The sequence below is a fragment of the Phyllobates terribilis genome, unplaced genomic scaffold (genome assembly GCF_046119375.1).
Source record: "Phyllobates terribilis strain yellow unplaced genomic scaffold, ASM4611937v1 Scaffold_1__5_contigs__length_1240528914, whole genome shotgun sequence".
Lineage (NCBI taxonomy): Eukaryota > Metazoa > Chordata > Amphibia > Anura > Dendrobatidae > Phyllobates > Phyllobates terribilis.
In genome coordinates, this window is record NW_027362761.1 from 886660060 (window position 1) to 886678409 (window position 18350).

The window sequence follows — 18350 nt, forward strand, 5'->3', positions numbered from 1 at the left end:
TGTGCACTTCTGAACAAAAGGACACCGCTAAACAGAGACCAGTCGGAGTCCAGAGTAACTCTGCTGCCTCATTACAGTGAATGGATCCCGCAGGGGTTTCATCTGAATTACATCACTTGGAAATTTAGATGGAAACCCCGATGTAAGTGCTCAGCCTAGAGCGCCGGATAAATGTTACGTAAAATGTTCGCAGTAAAAGCTTCAATTCAGTCCTCAAAAAAAGCTAGTCCCCACTCAGGTCCGTCATCTGTTAAAAATATAAGGAACTTCCAAGTTACTGGTAGCAGAAAGGCTCTGGAAAAGCGAAATGGCCCTTGCACCCCAAAAGAAATTCAGAAAATGTTGTGCTCCCAAATCCAAATGCCTATTCTACAATAATTTGTTCTCCAATTGTCAAATAGCGCTCCGTCCCCCCCCAGATCTCGCCGTATGGCTAAGCGGTACGATACAGCCACATATGGGGTATTGACACTTTTAGAAGAAATTGTGTGACACATTTCGACACCATTTTAACCCATTGCCCTGTGTGAAAATGTAAAATCTGAGGGTAAAACATTTTTTTGTGGTAAAAATATAATTATGTTTTTTTCACTGCCCAATGGTATAAATTTAAAAATTAAAAAATACTCACTACTTCCCTAGATGAATTCCTTGAGAGGTGTAGTTTACAAAATGGTGTCACTTGTGGGGGTTTCTGCTGTTTCGGCATGTCAGCGACTCTTCAAATGTGACATGGTGTCTGCTGCCTATCCCAGCCAACATAGCGCTCCTTTCTCTTCCGAACCCTGCCGTACACCAAAGCAGTGGTTTTCCCCCACATGTGGGGTATCGGCGTACTCAGGAGAAATTGCACAACAAATTTCATGGTGCAATTTATCCTGTTACCCTTATGATAATGCAAAATTAGGGAATGAAAAACATTTTTTGTGGAAAAATGTGAAAATTGTATTTTTATGGCTCAATATTATAAACTTCTGTGAAGCACCTGGGGGTGCAAGGTGCTCACCACACATCTAGATAAGTTCCCTAAGGGGTCTAGTTTCCAAAATGGTGTCACTTGTGGGGGGTTTCCACTGTTTAGGCACATTAGGGGCCCCCCAAATGCAACATGGCGTCCGCTAATTATTCAAACAAATTTTACATTCAAAAAGTCAAATGGCGCTCCTTCCCTTCCGAACCCTGCCGTGTGCCCAAACAGTGGTTTGCCTTCACATATGGGGTATCAGCGTGTTCAGGAGAAATTGCACAACAAACTTCATGGTGCAATTTATTCTATTACCCTTATGATAATGCAAAATTAAGGGATGAAAAACGTTTTTGTGGTAAAAATGTGAAAATTTTATTTTTACAGCTCAATATTATAAACTTCTGTGAAGCACCTTTGGGTTCAAGGTGCTCACCACACATCTAGATAAGTTCCCAAAGGGGTCTAGTTTCCAAAATGGTGTAACTTGTGGGGGGTTTCCACTGTTTAGGCACATTAGGGGCCCCCCAAATGCAACATGGCTTCCGCTAATTATTCAAACAAATTTTACATTCAAAAAGTCAAATGGCGCTCCTTCCCTTCCGAACCCTGCCGTGCGCCCAAACAGTGGTTTTCCCTCACATATGGGGTATCAGCGCGCTCAAGAGAAATTGCACAAAAAAATTTGGGGTCCATTTTTTCCTGTTACCCCTGTGAAAATAAAAAAAATTGGGTCTAAAGTAACATTTTTGTGAAAAAAGTTAAATGTTAATTTTTTTCTTCCACATTCCAAAAATTCCTGTGAAGCACCTGAAGGGTTAATAAAGTTCTTGAATGTGGTTTTGAGCACCTTGAGGGGTGCAGTTTTTAGAATGGTGTCACTTTTGGGTATTTTCTGTCATAAAGACCCCTCAAAGTGACTTCAAATATGATGTGGTCCCTAAAAAAATGTTTTTGTAAATTTTGTTGGAAAAATGAGAAATCGCTGGTCAACTTTTAACCCTTATAGCTCCCTAGCTAAAAAAAATTTGGGTTCCAAAATTGTGCTGATGTAAAGTAGACATGTGGTAAATATTATTTATTAACTATTTTGTGTGACATATCTCTCTGATTTAAGGGCATGAAAATTCAAAGTTTGAAAATTGCAAAATTTTCAAAATTTTTGCCAAATTTCCGATTTTTTCACAAATAAACGCAAGTGATATCGAAGAAATTTTACCACTATCCTGAAGTACAATATGTCACGAAAAAATAGTCTCAGAATCAGGGGAATCCGTTGAAGCGTTCCAGAGTAATTACTTCATAAAGTGACAGTGGTCAGAATTGAAAAAATTGGCTCGGTCACGAAGGCAAAAACAGGCTCTGGTGCGAAGTGGTTAAGGAAAGAAAAAAAAAAGAACAGTAGAAATAACACTCCCATTCGCATTGTGTTTTTACGTTCTGCTGTGGTGTTTTTTCCTGGTAATACCACCTGTCATAGTCGTTTGATTGAGTTTCAGGTTATGGTATATTGTGGTTCTGCACTTAATTTGATTGATCAACAATTTCTTTGAAAGTATAAGTTTGATTCTGAACCTTTGTCATCTCCTTTTTCTGTGGTGGCGATTGATAATACTCCCCTGGAGCATGGGATCATTCTTCGAAAGGTCACTGGGTTTCCGCTTACTATGAATATGGAACATCAGGAGCAGATTGACTTATTTGTACTTGCTAAGTTGCCTTCTCCGGTCATCCTGGGGTTGCCCTGGCTAAAAGTGCATAATCCTTTGCTGGACTGGTCGTCTGGTTCCATAAGATCCTGGAGTCAGGGGTGTTATGGTAAATGTTGTAATGTACACATTGCGGCTGTTGTGAAGGGGGAATTACCTGAACCCTTTCAGGATTTTTGGAGGGTTTTTTCGGAGGTGGAGTCGAAAGCTTTACCACCTCATAGAGATAACAATTGCACTATTGAGTTCATCCCTGATGCTAAGCTCCCTAAGAGTCGGTTGTTTAATCTGACAATTCCTGAGAGGGAGGCTTTGAAGGAGTACCTTCAGACTAGTTTAGCTGCAGGTCACATAAGACCCTCTAAGTCTCCTGTGGCGGTTGGGTTCATTTTTGTCAAAAAGAAGGATGGGGGTCTTAGGCCATGTCTGGATTTTCGGGAGATTAACAAGATCACTGTGCGCAATCCTTACCCATTACCACTTATTCCGGATTTGTTTAATCAATTGACCGGAGCTAAATGGTTTTCTAAGATTGACCTTCGTGGGCCATATAATTTGCTGCGGGAGAAGGACGGAGATGAATGGAAGACAGCTTTTAACACCCCAGAAGGACATTTTGAGTGTTTGGTGATGCCTTTTGGGCTTACTAACGCCCCTGCATTTTTTCAAAATTTCATCAATGACATTCTGAGACCCTTGATCGGTAGGAGTGATATTGTATATCTGGATGACATTTTGATTTATTCATCGGATCTTGAGTCTCATTGGCAGAGAGTCCGCAAAGTTCTTGAGATTCTGAGAGATAACACACTCTTTGGTAAATTGGAGAAGTGTCAGTTTGCTGTCCAGAAAATTAGCTTTTTGGGTTATTTTGTCTCTTGTGATGGTTTTGAGATGGACCCGGTGAAAGTTCAGGCTGTGCAGTAGTGGCCGAGGCCTGAGGGTTTGAAGTCCATAAGAGGTCTTTGGGGTTTGCCAATTATTACAGGAAATTCATAAAGAATGTCTCTGTGATCGCTAAACCCATTACTGATCTCACAAAGAAGGGTGCTAATACAGTCCAATGGTCCACTGAGGCTATTGAAGCTTTTGAGTATCTAAAGAAGAGGTTCAACTCTGCTCCTGTTCTTATCCAGACGGATGCGACCAAGCCATTTTTGGTTGAGGTGGATGCCTCATCTATAGGTGTAGGGGCAGTTCTGTCCCAGGAGGGTGAGGATGGGGTGCATCCCGGTGCTTTCTTTTCAAAAAATTTTTCTGAGACAGAGCTCAACTATGGTGTTGGGAATCGTGAGTTGTTGGCTATTAAACTCGGGTTCGAGCATTGGCGACATTTTTTGGAGGGGGCTCGACATGCTATACAGGTTTTCACTGATCATAAGAATTTGATTTATCTGGACGCAGCTAAACGTTTGAATGCCCATCAGGCTAGGTGGGCACTGTTTTTTGCCCGGTTCAATTTTTCCGTAACCTTTGTCCCGGGGACAAAGAATGTTAAGGCTGATGCTTTGTCTCGTAGTTTCTCTCCAGTGGTGAATGCTGAGAGGGAGGAGTGTATTTTGCAGAGAGGGGTGGTGGTGGCCGCATTGGATTCTGAGTTGGAGAATAGCATCCTAGGAGCTCAGAGTGCGGCACCAACTAACACTCTGTGTGGTAAATTGTTTGTGGCTAGAGCCTTGAGGAGAGCGTTGTTTGTTGAATGTCATGAGTCTCGGTTGGCGGGTCACCCAGGGATTTCGGAAACTAGAAAGTCTATCGGTCGAAGTTTCTGGTGGCCAGGGTGGCAAAGGGAAGTCATCAAGTGGGTGCGTCAGTGTTCTGTGTGCGCTAGGTCGAAGGTCTCTCACGCTCCGGCTGCGGGGTTGCTGTGCCCCTTGGAAGTTCCTAGTTCGCCATGGACACACCTTGCCATGGATTTTATCACCGATCTGCCTTTATCGGAGGGTTTTTTTGTCACCTGGGTTGTTGTGGACCGGTTTAGTATAATGTGTCATCTGGTTCCGTTCAACAATTTACCTTGCGCTAAGACTCTTGCTAAGGCTTTTGTGAAGGAGATTGTTAGGCTCCATGGTGTTCCCACGGACATTGTTTCCGATAGAGGACCACAGTTTGTGGCTCGCTTTTGGCATGCTTTTTGTGACAGATTGAAAATTCATTTGTCATTCTCGTTGGGGTATTATCCAGAGTCCAATGGACAGACTGAAAAGAAGAACCAGGATGTCAAGCAGTTTTTGAGATGTTTTGTGGCAGATAATCAGGAAATATGGTCAGAATTTCTACCACTTGCAGAGTTTGCCCTTAATAATCATACTTCTTCCTCGGCTGGCTGTTCTCCTTTTTTTTTGTACTGGCAGGTATCCATCTTTTGGTCAATTTTCCAAAGTTGGGGTTGCTGTACCGGAGGAGGACAATTTTTCTGGTGATTTGGAGAGGGTTTGGACCAGTGTACGCCTGAACCTTAAAGAGGCTAACAGGAGATCAAAAGGTTATTTTGACAAAAAAAGAAAGGAGTCCTTGTTTGCTGTTGGGGATATTGTTTTGTTGTCCTCTAGGAATCTTCGTTTGAAAATTCCTTATAAAAAACTGGAGCCTAAATTTGTGGGTCCTTTCAAAGTGGTTCAGACTGTCAACTCGGCAGCTGTGAGGTTGGGCATTCCCTCGTCCTGGAGGATTAATTCTATGTTTCATGTGTCGTTACTTAAGAAGGCGGATACGCCTGATAAGCAGGCAAAGCCTACTGTTCCTCCTGTTGATGAGGATGGTGAATTTGAGATTTCTCGCATTTTGGATTCCAGGTGGCATAGAGGAAGATTACAGTATCTTGTGTCCTGGAGAGGTTTCGGCCCCGAGGATAATTCCTGGGTGAAGGCCGAGGACGTCCCGGCCTCAAGGCTAATTAAGGCTTTTCACAGGAGATTTACTGGTAAGGCTCAGCCTAGAGGATCCGGAGGATCCTTGCAAAAGGGGAGGTACTGTTAGAATCTATTTTGTTTTACTATCGGCCATCTTATTGTGGTTTCCTGGCTTCTAGTATTTTCCTCTGGTTCTGGGTTTCTTGGTCACGTAATCTCTGCACTATTTATTACCCAGCACCTAGCTCCCATTCCCTGCTGGACATCAGTGTTGTAACGCTCGTGCTCTGCCTAAGTAGCTTTCTTTAGTTCTTATCACTTTGGACTATTGTTATCCTGGGACTTCTTGTTCCACCAGTTTTGTTTCCTTTAATTTTTGTTTCTGCGACTAACTTTTCTGTTAGGTGTTCTACGTCTTTTGCTCCCAGTCCTTAGATCTTTTAGGGACCCCTTTCCCCGTCCTACAGGTCTTTGTTTGAGTTCAGTGCAGGAGTTTCGGTGGGGCTATTCATAACGAATAGGGCACTCACCTCAGCATAGGGTTAAGTTGAGTCTCAGTGCAGGGACAGCTTTTCTCTCCTATTCCTTAGTTCTAAGTTGCAGAACATAACAGTAACTGACCCAACATGGCAGAAAGACATGCAGAGCGAGGACAGCAGCACACAGGGGGAGGGAGACAGAGCACCCCAACAGGCAGGAATAAGCAGTGTGGTGGCCGCAGACAGAAGGCAGCCAACCGTTCCCCGTAACACCAACACGATGGAAATTGCCAGTACAACAGTTAGGTCTTACCGCGTCTGGTTGTTTTTTAAAGACTCTGCCGATAACCACAAAAAGGCCATTTGCACCACCTGCCAGGCCAGCATCAGCAGGGGTGACAAAACGACTAGCCTGACCACCACCAGCATGATCAGGCACATGGCAGCAAAGCACCCAACTTTGTAGGCCGAACCCCAGGGTCCAGGAACAGTGTCTGCGGGTGGCACCATTGCTTCTTCGGCTGTTGAGCATGCAAGCCAATCCCCTCTCTATGGTGCATGCGAAGATGCCTCCTGCCCTGCACCTGTCGTTGCACACTCTCAAGTAGCTGCATAAGGAAGCACGTCCACGTCCTTGTACCAGCGCAGTGTTCAGTTGTCCATACCCCAGTCCTTGGAATGCAAGCGCAAATACGCAGCCAACGCCCCACATTACTAAATTCTCTCAATTCACGAATGTTTGCGCTCGAAATGTTGCCTTTTATGCTCGTGGAGATGGAAGCATTCTGCAACTTGATGGAGGCGGCCGTCCCTCGGTACTCGGTCCCCAGCCACCACTATTTCTCTCGGTGTGCCGTCCCAAAACATTAGCCGTACCCTCAACAATGCAGTTACCGGGAAAGTCCACCTAACCACGGAGACATGGACAAGTGCTTGTGTGCAGGTATGATACATCTCGCTGACGGCACACTGGGTTACCATAGTGGAAGCCGGGACCCAGTTCGACCTAGGGACGGAACACGTCATCCCGACGCCAAGCATTGTGGGCCCTAGGTCAATCAAGGTTGCCCCCACGGTCTACAGCTCCTGCACCTCATCCTCCTCAGCATCCTCCTCCTCTTCAGCCTCCATCTACAAAATGACCACATCAGTCACAAGCTGGAAGAACTGCAGCACTGCCTCGGCCAAGCGGCAACAGGCTGTGCTGAAGCTAATATTCTTAGATGACAAACCGCACAATGCTGAAGAGTTGTGGACTGCTCTGAAAGAGCAGGCAGATCTGTGGCTCACACCGCTGAACCTACAGCCAGGCATGGTCGTGTGTGACAATGGCCAGAACCTGGTGGCGGCACTGAGGCGAGGCGAGCTCACACACGTACCATGCCTGGCCCATGTGCTTAACCTCATGATTTAGCAGTTTCTCAAAACCTAACCGGAGCTGCCAGATCTGCTTGTTAAAGTACGCTGCTTGTGTACCAATTTTAGAAAGTCACCTGCAGATTCCGCCACCCTTGCCGTGTTTCAGCAGCATTTGCCGCTTCCGGCTCACAGACTGATGTGTGATGTCCCCACGCGTTGGAACTCTACACTGCAGATGTTGGGAAGGATTTGTGAGCAGAAGAGGGCAGTTGTTGAGTACCAGCATCAACAAGGCCGAAGGTATTCAGTTCAGATTCCACACACAAGACCTCAGGAGTGGACATGGATGTCAGACATATGTACCATCCTCCAAAACTTTGAGGACTCCACCAAGATGGTGACAAGCGATGACGCCATAATTAGCGTCACCATCCCACTTCTCTGTCTTCTGAAACACTCTCTGCTCACAATCAAAGAGGATGCATTGCAGGCGGAGCATGATGAGATGGAGCAAGGAACCATACAGGGTAACTACACACAGCCCAGCCTCATCTCATCCCAACGTGGATTGGTGACAATGAGGAAGAGGAGGAGGAGGAAGAACAGGAGCTAGTTTCATGCGCTATAGACAGTACTACCTGCACAACAGTCATACCGTCTGTTCAGTGTGGATGGCCAGAGAAGAGAGAAGAGGAGGAGGAGGAGAGCATGGTCAGTCATCCTCTTGGTGAGGACACGGAAGTCTTGCTTGTTATCAGTCTGGCACACATGGCTGAGTTTATGTTACGGTGCCTTTCCCATGACCCTCGATTTCTCAAAATTCTGGGTGACAGTCATTACTGGTTGGTGACCCTTCTAGACCTACGCTACAAGGAGAACTTTATATCTCTTATTCCTGAGGCGGACAGGTCTATAAATATGGGGCTGTACCAGAAGGCCCTTGTTGTGGAACTATTAAAAAAATTCCCATCTGAAAATGCTTGTGGCAGAGGGCGCACTTAATTGGACAACCAAGGAGTATAGGCGAGAGAGACACAACTTCAATCCAGCAGAGGCAGGGGAACAGTGTCAAAGTTCTGGGAGAATTTTCTCAGCCTCTCCCATCGCAAAAGGCGCGGGATACTCTCACAAGGAGTGCAAAGTTTGGGAATATACTGAGTGAGTACCTTGCTGACCGTACCAACGTCCTCCGTGATTCCTTATAATTATTGGGCATCCAAGCTGGATACGTGGAATGAACTGTCTCTCTATGCCTTGAAGGTCCTGGCCTGCCCTGCCGCCAGCGTTTTATCAGGGCGGGTTTTTAGTGCCGCTGATGGAATTATAACTGATAAGCGCATCTGCCTGTCAACTGAAAACGCTGACAAGCTGACTCATAAAATGAACAAGGGCAGGATTGGGCCAGACTTCTCAACACCACCGAATGATAGCAGCGTAGCATAAACTGAAATCCAGTGTCTTTTCTTGGGAGGTGTATTCCCATGCACCTTTTCACACCCAGACTTGGGTATAAGCTTCCTGATTTTGGCTATTTGGTCTTGCCCTCCTCCTTCTCCACATCCTCCACCACCGTGATGGTGGCCTGCGATGCAACACCCACATAATTTTTTTAAAGGGTGTTTATTAGTGTTGAGCGAACATGCTCGACACTGCTCGGTACTCGCCCGAGCATCACGCTACTCGGGATGTTCGGCGAGCACCGAGCATTTCCGGGTTACTCGGGCGGGAGCTCGGGTCTCAGCCCTGCATGTTTGGCGCTCTTTACAGAGCCAATGAACATGCAGGGATTGCCAGCCAGTCACTGTAATGCCGCAGCCATGTTGGCTGTGGGCATTACAGTGATTGGCTGGCCGCACAACGTCACCTCGGGTATTTAAAACCGGGCGCCGCCATCTTGGACAAAATCGCTCCGGATCAGACAGTGTAGGGACAGCGCTGCTGATTTAGGGAGAGATATAAACTGCGAAATAGTTAGTGTAGGGTCTGTAAAGGCTGCCAGATCAAACAAACAGTCCTCAGGACTAATATCCATCCCAGATATCAGGCAGGCAGACTGTATAGGAGACGCAGTGGTTATACCAGCAAACGCTGAATTACAGTCCTGTGTGCTGCTCCTGTTGCTGAAATTGCTGGACTTAGCACCAGGTCTCAGGGGACAGGAAAAATCCTTTTTTTTTACATCTAAATCTTCTTTTTTTTTTCCTCCTTCACACTGTACAAATACCCATCTTATTAACCTTTTGGTGTCCCCCCCCCCAAAAAAAAGCGTGTCTCTGATTTTTCACACACAAATTAATCTGTCGAAAATAGTCAGGTGTAGGCTAGAGAAACAGAAGTGTTGCTTTGCACTTCCACGGTTCAAACCTCTGTATTATCCACTTTTGGGCCATTTGTATCTAAAAAAAAACAGTTTGAGTGTGTCACTCACTGTTCAGCCGCAATTATATCTATTTAAAAAAGTCTGGTATACCCCAGTAAACAATATCTGAGGTTTTGCCATCCCACAGTAAAAAATCTCTATTATTCAGGTTTTGGTATATTTTCCGTAAAGAAAAACAGTAGTGTCTCCTGACTGTTGTGACACAAAAATATATCTGTTGAAAATAGTCTGGTGTAGGCCCGACAAATCCCAGTGTGGTTTTGCAGTTCCACGGGTCAAATCTCTGTACTATCCAGTTTTGGGCCTTTGGTATCTAAAAAAACACAGTTTGAGTGTGTCGCTCACTGTTCAGCCGCAATTATATCTATTTAAAAAAGTCTGGTATACCCCAATAAACAATAACTGTGGTTTTGCCATCCCACGGTAAAAAATCTCTATTATTCAGGTTTTGGTATATTTTCCGTAAAGAAAAACAGTAGTGTCTCCTGACTGTTGTGACACAAAAATATATCTGTTGAAAATAGTCTGGTGTAGGCCCGACAAATCCCAGTGTGGTTTTGCAGTTCCACGGGTCAAATCACTGTACTATCCAGTTTTGGGCCTTTGGTATCTAAAAAAACACAGTTTGAGTGTGTCGCTCACTGTTCAGCAGCAATTATATCTCTTTAAAAATGTCTGGTATACCCCATTAAACAATAACTGTGGTTTTGCCATCCCACGGTAAAAAATCTCTATTATTCAGGTTTTGGTATATTTTCCGTAAAGAAAAACAGTAGTGTCTCCTGACTGTTGTGACACAAAAATATATCTGTTGAAAATAGTCTGGTGTAGGTCCGACAAATCCCAGTGTGGTTTTGCAGTTCCACGGGTCAAATCTCTGTACTATCCAGTTTTGGGCCTTTGGTATCTAAAAAAACACAGTGTGAGTGTGTCGCTCACTGTTCAGCCGCAATTATATCTATTTAAAAAAGTCTGGTATACCCCAGTAAGCAATAACTGTGGTTTTGCCATCCCACGGTAAAAAATCTCTATTATTCAGGTTTTGGTATATTTTCCGTAAAGAAAAACAGTAGTGTCTCCTGACTGTTGTGACACAAAAATATATCTCTTGAAAATAGTCTGGTGTAGGCCTGACAAATCCCAGTGTGGTTTTGCAGTTCCACGGGTCAAATCTCTGTACTATCCAGTTTTGAACCTTTGGTATCTAAAAAAACACAGTGTGAGTGTGTCGCTCACTGTTCAGCCGCAATTATATCTATTTAAAAAAGTCTGGTATACCCCAGTAAACAATAACTGTGGTTTTGCCATTCCACGGTAAAAAATCTCTATTATTCAGGTTTTGGTATATTTTCCGTAAAGAAAAACAGTAGTGTCTCCTGACTGTTGTGACACAAAAATATATCTGTTGAAAATAGTCTGGTGTAGGCCCGACAAATCCCAGTGTGGTTTTGCAGTTCAATGGGTCAAATCTCTGTACTATCCAGTTTTGGGCCTTTGGTATCTAAAAAAACACAGTTTGAGTGTGTCGTTCACTGTTCAGCCGCAATTATATCTATTTAAAAAAGTCTGGTATACCCCAGTAAACAATAACTATGGTTTTGCCATCCCACGGTAAAAAATCTCTATTATTCAGGTTTTGGTATTTTTTACGTAAAGAAAAACAGTAATAGTTTCTCCCTTATTGTTCAGATTGTTTAAAAGAGTCGGGTGTAGGCCAGAGAAATAGAACTGTGGTTTTCCTCTTCCACGGTTCTAATCTACTTTTTATTACCCTTTTTCCATTGATAGTGCAAGTGTAAGCTATTTTACTTCCTTTACAATGGGCAAGGCGCGTGGCAAGGGACGTGGAAGTGGATGTTCTGGTGATGGTTTGTGCAGAGGACGGGGCCGTGGCCAAGGTGAAAATGTGCCACAACCAACAGCCGCATATTCTCGCTCCCACTTCTTGACCGAATTACTAGGGAAGCACAGAATAACACCAGTATTGAGAACTGATCAGTGTGAACAGGATATTAATTGGATAGCAGATAATACTTCCAGTTACCTGGGCACCACCACCTGCGGTCTGTCTTCCACATGGTAAACTCTTAGTAGCCATGAGTCTCGACCGCATACTCCTCCTCACCCTGATGCTCCTTCCTTCCACCATGCCGAGTGTCGTCAGACAGCAAGTGATCCCACACTTGGACACTCTGAAGAGCTGTTCACTGGTCCATTTCCATATGTGGTTTTGAGCACCTTGAGGGGTGCAGTTTTTAGAATGGTGTCACTTTTGGGTATTTTCTGTCATAAAGACCCCTCAAAGTGACTTCAAATATGATGTGGTCCCTAAAAAAATGTTTTTGTAAATTTTGTTGGAAAAATGAGAAATCGCTGGTCAACTTTTAACCCTTATAGCTCCCTAGCTAAAAAAAATTTGGGTTCCAAAATTGTGCTGATGTAAAGTAGACATGTGGTAAATATTATTTATTAACTATTTTGTGTGACATATCTCTCTGATTTAAGGGCATGAAAATTCAAAGTTTGAAAATTGCAAAATTTTCAAAATTTTTGCCAAATTTCCGATTTTTTCACAAATAAACGCAAGTGATATCGAAGAAATTTTACCACTATCCTGAAGTACAATATGTCACGAAAAAATAGTCTCAGAATCAGGGGAATCCGTTGAAGCGTTCCAGAGTAATTACTTCATAAAGTGACAGTGGTCAGAATTGAAAAAATTGGCTCGGTCACGAAGGCAAAAACAGGCTCTGGTGCGAAGTGGTTAAGGAAAGAAAAAAAAAAGAACAGTAGAAATAACACTCCCATTCGCATTGTGTTTTTACGTTCTGCTGTGGTGTTTTTTCCTGGTAATACCACCTGTCATAGTCGTTTGATTGAGTTTCAGGTTATGGTATATTGTGGTTCTGCACTTAATTTGATTGATCAACAATTTCTTTGAAAGTATAAGTTTGATTCTGAACCTTTGTCATCTCCTTTTTCTGTGGTGGCGATTGATAATACTCCCCTGGAGCATGGGATCATTCTTCGAAAGGTCACTGGGTTTCCGCTTACTATGAATATGGAACATCAGGAGCAGATTGACTTATTTGTACTTGCTAAGTTGCCTTCTCCGGTCATCCTGGGGTTGCCCTGGCTAAAAGTGCATAATCCTTTGCTGGACTGGTCGTCTGGTTCCATAAGATCCTGGAGTCAGGGGTGTTATGGTAAATGTTGTAATGTACACATTGCGGCTGTTGTGAAGGGGGAATTACCTGAACCCTTTCAGGATTTTTGGAGGGTTTTTTCGGAGGTGGAGTCGAAAGCTTTACCACCTCATAGAGATAACAATTGCACTATTGAGTTCATCCCTGATGCTAAGCTCCCTAAGAGTCGGTTGTTTAATCTGACAATTCCTGAGAGGGAGGCTTTGAAGGAGTACCTTCAGACTAGTTTAGCTGCAGGTCACATAAGACCCTCTAAGTCTCCTGTGGCGGTTGGGTTCATTTTTGTCAAAAAGAAGGATGGGGGTCTTAGGCCATGTCTGGATTTTCGGGAGATTAACAAGATCACTGTGCGCAATCCTTACCCATTACCACTTATTCCGGATTTGTTTAATCAATTGACCGGAGCTAAATGGTTTTCTAAGATTGACCTTCGTGGGCCATATAATTTGCTGCGGGAGAAGGACGGAGATGAATGGAAGACAGCTTTTAACACCCCAGAAGGACATTTTGAGTGTTTGGTGATGCCTTTTGGGCTTACTAACGCCCCTGCATTTTTTCAAAATTTCATCAATGACATTCTGAGACCCTTGATCGGTAGGAGTGATATTGTATATCTGGATGACATTTTGATTTATTCATCGGATCTTGAGTCTCATTGGCAGAGAGTCCGCAAAGTTCTTGAGATTCTGAGAGATAACACACTCTTTGGTAAATTGGAGAAGTGTCAGTTTGCTGTCCAGAAAATTAGCTTTTTGGGTTATTTTGTCTCTTGTGATGGTTTTGAGATGGACCCGGTGAAAGTTCAGGCTGTGCAGTAGTGGCCGAGGCCTGAGGGTTTGAAGTCCATAAGAGGTCTTTGGGGTTTGCCAATTATTACAGGAAATTCATAAAGAATGTCTCTGTGATCGCTAAACCCATTACTGATCTCACAAAGAAGGGTGCTAATACAGTCCAATGGTCCACTGAGGCTATTGAAGCTTTTGAGTATCTAAAGAAGAGGTTCAACTCTGCTCCTGTTCTTATCCAGACGGATGCGACCAAGCCATTTTTGGTTGAGGTGGATGCCTCATCTATAGGTGTAGGGGCAGTTCTGTCCCAGGAGGGTGAGGATGGGGTGCATCCCGGTGCTTTCTTTTCAAAAAATTTTTCTGAGACAGAGCTCAACTATGGTGTTGGGAATCGTGAGTTGTTGGCTATTAAACTCGGGTTCGAGCATTGGCGACATTTTTTGGAGGGGGCTCGACATGCTATACAGGTTTTCACTGATCATAAGAATTTGATTTATCTGGACGCAGCTAAACGTTTGAATGCCCATCAGGCTAGGTGGGCACTGTTTTTTGCCCGGTTCAATTTTTCCGTAACCTTTGTCCCGGGGACAAAGAATGTTAAGGCTGATGCTTTGTCTCGTAGTTTCTCTCCAGTGGTGAATGCTGAGAGGGAGGAGTGTATTTTGCAGAGAGGGGTGGTGGTGGCCGCATTGGATTCTGAGTTGGAGAATAGCATCCTAGGAGCTCAGAGTGCGGCACCAACTAACACTCTGTGTGGTAAATTGTTTGTGGCTAGAGCCTTGAGGAGAGCGTTGTTTGTTGAATGTCATGAGTCTCGGTTGGCGGGTCACCCAGGGATTTCGGAAACTAGAAAGTCTATCGGTCGAAGTTTCTGGTGGCCAGGGTGGCAAAGGGAAGTCATCAAGTGGGTGCGTCAGTGTTCTGTGTGCGCTAGGTCGAAGGTCTCTCACGCTCCGGCTGCGGGGTTGCTGTGCCCCTTGGAAGTTCCTAGTTCGCCATGGACACACCTTGCCATGGATTTTATCACCGATCTGCCTTTATCGGAGGGTTTTTTTGTCACCTGGGTTGTTGTGGACCGGTTTAGTATAATGTGTCATCTGGTTCCGTTCAACAATTTACCTTGCGCTAAGACTCTTGCTAAGGCTTTTGTGAAGGAGATTGTTAGGCTCCATGGTGTTCCCACGGACATTGTTTCCGATAGAGGACCACAGTTTGTGGCTCGCTTTTGGCATGCTTTTTGTGACAGATTGAAAATTCATTTGTCATTCTCGTTGGGGTATTATCCAGAGTCCAATGGACAGACTGAAAAGAAGAACCAGGATGTCAAGCAGTTTTTGAGATGTTTTGTGGCAGATAATCAGGAAATATGGTCAGAATTTCTACCACTTGCAGAGTTTGCCCTTAATAATCATACTTCTTCCTCGGCTGGCTGTTCTCCTTTTTTTTTGTACTGGCAGGTATCCATCTTTTGGTCAATTTTCCAAAGTTGGGGTTGCTGTACCGGAGGAGGACAATTTTTCTGGTGATTTGGAGAGGGTTTGGACCAGTGTACGCCTGAACCTTAAAGAGGCTAACAGGAGATCAAAAGGTTATTTTGACAAAAAAAGAAAGGAGTCCTTGTTTGCTGTTGGGGATATTGTTTTGTTGTCCTCTAGGAATCTTCGTTTGAAAATTCCTTATAAAAAACTGGAGCCTAAATTTGTGGGTCCTTTCAAAGTGGTTCAGACTGTCAACTCGGCAGCTGTGAGGTTGGGCATTCCCTCGTCCTGGAGGATTAATTCTATGTTTCATGTGTCGTTACTTAAGAAGGCGGATACGCCTGATAAGCAGGCAAAGCCTACTGTTCCTCCTGTTGATGAGGATGGTGAATTTGAGATTTCTCGCATTTTGGATTCCAGGTGGCATAGAGGAAGATTACAGTATCTTGTGTCCTGGAGAGGTTTCGGCCCCGAGGATAATTCCTGGGTGAAGGCCGAGGACGTCCCGGCCTCAAGGCTAATTAAGGCTTTTCACAGGAGATTTACTGGTAAGGCTCAGCCTAGAGGATCCGGAGGATCCTTGCAAAAGGGGAGGTACTGTTAGAATCTATTTTGTTTTACTATCGGCCATCTTATTGTGGTTTCCTGGCTTCTAGTATTTTCCTCTGGTTCTGGGTTTCTTGGTCACGTAATCTCTGCACTATTTATTACCCAGCACCTAGCTCCCATTCCCTGCTGGACATCAGTGTTGTAACGCTCGTGCTCTGCCTAAGTAGCTTTCTTTAGTTCTTATCACTTTGGACTATTGTTATCCTGGGACTTCTTGTTCCACCAGTTTTGTTTCCTTTAATTTTTGTTTCTGCGACTAACTTTTCTGTTAGGTGTTCTACGTCTTTTGCTCCCAGTCCTTAGATCTTTTAGGGACCCCTTTCCCCGTCCTACAGGTCTTTGTTTGAGTTCAGTGCAGGAGTTTCGGTGGGGCTATTCATAACGAATAGGGCACTCACCTCAGCATAGGGTTAAGTTGAGTCTCAGTGCAGGGACAGCTTTTCTCTCCTATTCCTTAGTTCTAAGTTGCAGAACATAACAGTAACTGACCCAACATGGCAGGAAGACATGCAGAGCGAGGACAGCAGCACACAGGGGGAGGGAGACAGAGCACCCCAACAGGCAGGAATAAGCAGTGTGGTGGCCGCAGACAGAAGGCAGCCAACCGTTCCCCGTAACACCAACACGATGGAAATTGCCAGTACAACAGTTAGGTCTTACCGCGTCTGGTTGTTTTTTAAAGACTCTGCCGATAACCACAAAAAGGCCATTTGCACCACCTGCCAGGCCAGCATCAGCAGGGGTGACAAAACGACTAGCCTGACCACCACCAGCATGATCAGGCACATGGCAGCAAAGCACCCAACTTTGTAGGCCGAACCCCAGGGTCCAGGAACAGTGTCTGCGGGTGGCACCATTGCTTCTTCGGCTGTTGAGCATGCAAGCCAATCCCCTCTCTATGGTGCATGCGAAGATGCCTCCTGCCCTGCACCTGTCGTTGCACACTCTCAAGTAGCTGCATAAGGAAGCACGTCCACGTCCTTGTACCAGCGCAGTGTTCAGTTGTCCATACCCCAGTCCTTGGAATGCAAGCGCAAATACGCAGCCAACGCCCCACATTACTAAATTCTCTCAATTCACGAATGTTTGCGCTCGAAATGTTGCCTTTTATGCTCGTGGAGATGGAAGCATTCTGCAACTTGATGGAGGCGGCCGTCCCTCGGTACTCGGTCCCCAGCCACCACTATTTCTCTCGGTGTGCCGTCCCAAAACATTAGCCGTACCCTCAACAATGCAGTTACCGGGAAAGTCCACCTAACCACGGAGACATGGACAAGTGCTTGTGTGCAGGTATGATACATCTCGCTGACGGCACACTGGGTTACCATAGTGGAAGCCGGGACCCAGTTGGACCTAGGGACGGAACACGTCATCCCGACGCCAAGCATTGTGGGCCCTAGGTCAATCAAGGTTGCCCCCACGGTCTACAGCTCCTGCACCTCATCCTCCTCAGCATCCTCCTCCTCTTCAGCCTCCATCTACAAAATGACCACATCAGTCACAAGCTGGAAGAACTGCAGCACTGCCTCGGCCAAGCGGCAACAGGCTGTGCTGAAGCTAATATTCTTAGATGACAAACCGCACAATGCTGAAGAGTTGTGGACTGCTCTGAAAGAGCAGGCAGATCTGTGGCTCACACCGCTGAACCTACAGCCAGGCATGGTCGTGTGTGACAATGGCCAGAACCTGGTGGCGGCACTGAGGCGAGGCGAGCTCACACACGTACCATGCCTGGCCCATGTGCTTAACCTCATGATTTAGCAGTTTCTCAAAACCTAACCGGAGCTGCCAGATCTGCTTGTTAAAGTACGCTGCTTGTGTACCAATTTTAGAAAGTCACCTGCAGATTCCGCCACCCTTGCCGTGTTTCAGCAGCATTTGCCGCTTCCGGCTCACAGACTGATGTGTGATGTCCCCACGCGTTGGAACTCTACACTGCAGATGTTGGGAAGGATTTGTGAGCAGAAGAGGGCAGTTGTTGAGTACCAGCATCAACAAGGCCGAAGGTATTCAGTTCAGATTCCACACACAAGACCTCAGGAGTGGACATGGATGTCAGACATATGTACCATCCTCCAAAACTTTGAGGACTCCACCAAGATGGTGACAAGCGATGACGCCATAATTAGCGTCACCATCCCACTTCTCTGTCTTCTGAAACACTCTCTGCTCACAATCAAAGAGGATGCATTGCAGGCGGAGCATGATGAGATGGAGCAAGGAACCATACAGGGTAACTACACACAGCCCAGCCTCATCTCATCCCAACGTGGATTGGTGACAATGAGGAAGAGGAGGAGGAGGAAGAACAGGAGCTAGTTTCATGCGCTATAGACAGTACTACCTGCACAACAGTCATACCGTCTGTTCAGTGTGGATGGCCAGAGAAGAGAGAAGAGGAGGAGGAGGAGAGCATGGTCAGTCATCCTCTTGGTGAGGACACGGAAGTCTTGCTTGTTATCAGTCTGGCACACATGGCTGAGTTTATGTTACGGTGCCTTTCCCATGACCCTCGATTTCTCAAAA